The 4,139-nt window shown below is 37.6% G+C and overlaps 1 pseudogene; it reads right to left on the bottom strand.

The window, feature by feature from the left end:
- Window positions 1-2,804: 2,804 nt before the first annotated feature.
- On the bottom strand, window positions 2,805-3,712 carry LOC131483991 (olfactory receptor 6C2-like; annotated as a pseudogene).
- Window positions 3,713-4,139: the final 427 nt, after the last annotated feature.

Here is a 4,139-nt window from a genome sequence, read left to right on the forward strand (position 1 = left end):
GCCTGTCTGGTAGCTTGCATAGAGGCTCCCATCTCTTATAGTGAGAGTGCAAGGAATATTAAAGATCAAGCCTTCAGTAGCTGGAAAATATGCCATGTAACCCAATATGTTGGGTTCAGTGTGAGAATCATAACAAAGGTTTGTGGGGTTCTGAGAGACAAGGCTAAACCATCTTCACTGGAGAGTTACACATTTTTTGAAAAAAACTCCTGGTCTGCTAATTGACCTTTCTAGGTGTAAAGCATATGACCATGGGATAGCAAGTGGTCATGCTTCTGGAATTACCAATCAAGAACTGAGTTTGGACAGACCAACCATGTTATAATATTGAGCAGGCCTGACAGCAGTACATCATAAAATGCAAGTGGTACATCTGGGATTGAGCAAGAGTTTCTTGTACACAAAGGGAGCAGGGAGGACTATGTGGCACCCATGTGATACACTTAACTGTCATTAATCAGAAAAGGCCACATAATCATATGGCAGGAATATGGAAGGATTCCTCTCTTTCCTTTAAGTTATTTCATTCCACATGTGTTTTCACCATTTGAAGTACCTAATAAGTGTTATGAACTTTAAATATATACTTTCTTACTTCCATAACAATCTTGAATTATGTATTCTTTCCTCCACCTTACTACTGACATAGATAAGATCTAGTTTAATTATGTCTTAGAGAGAATCACTAATCACTAATACCACAGAGCTAAGACTTGTGTGTCTGTACTGGGTGGAGAAGAGTCTTGGATAGGATGTGGAAAGATGAATTGTGTGTGGCAAGATAACTTTTGAGATAATGAATTAAGGGTTTTATAACTTTTATTTCTGAAAGCCTGAACCTACTGAGAATATAGCACAAAGATTAAAAAAATACTAAATAGATTTTGTGGGTACTCCACATAGAAGGCAGCCTATGCATTCCTCCCTGGTGGCTACAACTCAGTGGGATTCACTGCATGGTACTAGATCCTAGGCCTAAGATTCCTAGTCCCTTTCTTTCCCAAAGATTTCCAGTTACAAGCATGGCATGGAAACAGAAGAGCTAGTGGACATGAAAGGACATGCAGGTGGGGCCAGTGGATATTTTCTTGGTTATTGCCTAGAAGAGCTTCTCCATGGCCTTGGTAAGACCAAGGACCTTTGTATTACCTGGGTTGGGGTTAGGAGGACAATGGCTGAGGCTATCTTCAGCTCAATGGAAGAGGTGCATGGAGTAAAATTTAACTCCATTCAAAATACAGTTGATAAGTAAAAGTAGACACAATCTTTGACTTTATGGAGTTTAGTGTTTACTGAAAGAGAGGGCCTAGTGTCTAGAGCAGTAGAGATCAATTAATAAAATAATAACAACAAATATGTCATATGGTTAGGCGGTTATTCATTCTCAAAGTTTGGTGAAAAAGATAAGAAAAATAATTATCTTCAGCTATACCCTTTGTTTTTATCTATCCTTAGCAAACTAAATATGTCCTTTAATTACTCTTTTAGCTTGCTAATCTCATTTAATAATCAAGCTTTGCTTAGCCCACTGCTCAGAATTCCCACAAGTCTTTCTTTCTCATTTTATTTTAAACAGCATTTTCTGTATCCAGTGATTTCCAGTGGACAGAGTGTGAGTAGGATTGAGGGAATGAAGATTCATTTCCCCTCATGTAATTTTTAGTACAAGAAAAGACTCATTAATTCTTTACCTCTGGCACCAGGACTGCTGATCCATATACCAGTTCCTTAGTCTTGTAAATCAGCTTGGAATATCCCTCTACTCCTAAGTATCCCTGGAATTTCTTGCCTGTTTTCTAGCTACCTTACTCCCTACTTTGTCCCTTCCTGACGTTGAAAGGGATGAGGAAAGTTAGAAGATGTGTCTGAATTGGTGGTAGTAAAAGCCTACTTGCAACTTGGACTTTCTGATTCCTGGTACAGCGTATGTCTTCCTAGAGCATCAGATAAACAGTAGAAAATTATGATGAAAGAAAGGGGTAGTGGGGAAGAGGCACCAACTTGAAAGGCCAAAACTGGGCACTTAAAAATTATTCTTTATTCATTGGTTAATTTTGTAAGCTTTTGTGTTTGAGATTGGATTGTTTTTGAATGTAAAAAAAATCATTACAGTGAATAACTTGGATAACAGAATAGAATGCAAGTTTAAGCTGTCACTTACATTTTATCTGTCCCATTAATCTTTTTAAGCCTGTTAAGATGACATTCCAAAAAGGAAAACAAATGCACACAGACATACACAGAGACACACAGATGATAAGAATATGAAATTCTATTTTGAAAAAAGGCTGGGTTTTTATAAAAAGTTGTACAACTTTTAAGCAAATGGTTTAAGAGGAAAATTTTAGCCTACATTTATATCTCCCTGAAAAGTGAGAGAGACAGAGTAATGAGTTTTATCCAATAGAGTGATAGCAGGGTCATTCCTTTAGACCTAGATTCTCATCACTGATGTTCCTAAGAAATTAGGCACTCAGATCAGGACATATCAGTACAAGAGGGGTAGCCAAGCACTCATATGATAGTAATTGATGCTGTTTAAATTTCTTAGTCCTATAAGTAAAAACAGGTGTATTATAAATATTTACTGCAGAATTATTCCCATGTGTTTCTCAGAATAGATTGAACTAAAAAATTAATATGTGTATCAATAGTGGGCACTAGGTGTAGCAGAATGGGGCTGTATATATATAACTATGAACAATATACAATTAGGGAAAAATAAAACAGAGGTCAAGAATTCTTCTATAATTTGTCATTCTGTCCTCACTAGTCCTTTAGTTATTTGAGATAGATGTAACCTTTCAGATCATGTCTTTGAAAGCTTGTACTACTTGCTTGTTCCTCAGAGTATAAATGAAGGGATTCATCACTGGGGAAATGGAGGTGGTAAGCACTGACACCACCTTATTAATAGCAACCCCTTCTTTTGCATGAGGTTTGATATAGATAAAGATGCATCTTCTATAAGTAATAGAAACCACAATTATATGGGGAGAACAAGTAGAAAAAGCCTTTTTCCTTTGCTGGGCAGAAGGGAATCTGAGAATGGTCCTGATGATGTATGTGTAGGACAGAATTACACACACCAAGGTGAAAATGAGTGTCAGCACAGCCAGGACCAAGACAAATTGCTCTATAAACTCTGTGTCTGAGCAGGTAATCTTCAGGATGGAAGTAGCATCACAGCCAAAGTGATATATGAGATTGGAGTCACAAAACTTGAGCTCAAGCCCATGCCAAATGGTGGGATGACAATGATCAGAGCAATGATGCAGGTTCCAATCAGGAACTTGATGCAGACCCTGTTATTCATGAAGGTTATGTAATGCAGGGGTTTGCAGATGGCAACATAGCGGTCATAGGACATGGTTGTCAGGAGAAAAAACTCAGTTACACCCAAGACAGTAACAAAAAATAATTGAGTGGCACATGCACTGTAGGCAACGTTATTGTCCCCAGATGCCATTGTGTAGAGGAATCTGGGAATGCAAACAGTTGTAAATGACACTTCCAAGATGGAGAAATTCCAGAGGAAAAAATACATGGGATTTTAAGGTGGGAATCCACCAAGGTGAGAGTGATGATGGTCAGATTCCCTACAACACTTAACAAGTAAATTAGAAACAAAAAAATAAAAAGCAGAATCTGTATATTTGTCATCTGTTAGTCCCACCAGGATGAATGTTGTTATTGCTGTATAATTTTTCATCACGGATTCCTGACTATGGCTTGGTCTGTATATGAAAATAAGAGAGAAATTAGATCAGAGAGAGAGAGACTGTCAGCACAAGTTAGCAGTGGGTTGAGTTGAAAATGTTAGCTGAGCCAGGATTTTATTTTATGTGCCACCTGTTAATGAAGATATGCTTGTCATCTTAGTTCCATGTGAGGCAAACAGGGTTGACTGGTTAAAGTTCTGAAGTTAAATCTTTCAGCCTCTGCTTTCTATTCACTGTAGTAATCCAAATTCTCATCTAAAGTATTTTATGCCTTTCTGCTCTCTTCTCTTTCTAAACTACACAAAAACACTCTTGCAAGTCCATTCTAGAGATAGAACCAGAATGATCTTTTAAAATAATACATGGGGCACCTGGGTGGCTCAGTCTGTTTAAGTGTCCAACTCTTGATTTTGGTTC

Source organism: Neofelis nebulosa, chromosome 8 (assembly GCF_028018385.1).
Source record: "Neofelis nebulosa isolate mNeoNeb1 chromosome 8, mNeoNeb1.pri, whole genome shotgun sequence".
NCBI classification, from domain to species: Eukaryota; Metazoa; Chordata; class Mammalia; order Carnivora; family Felidae; genus Neofelis; species Neofelis nebulosa.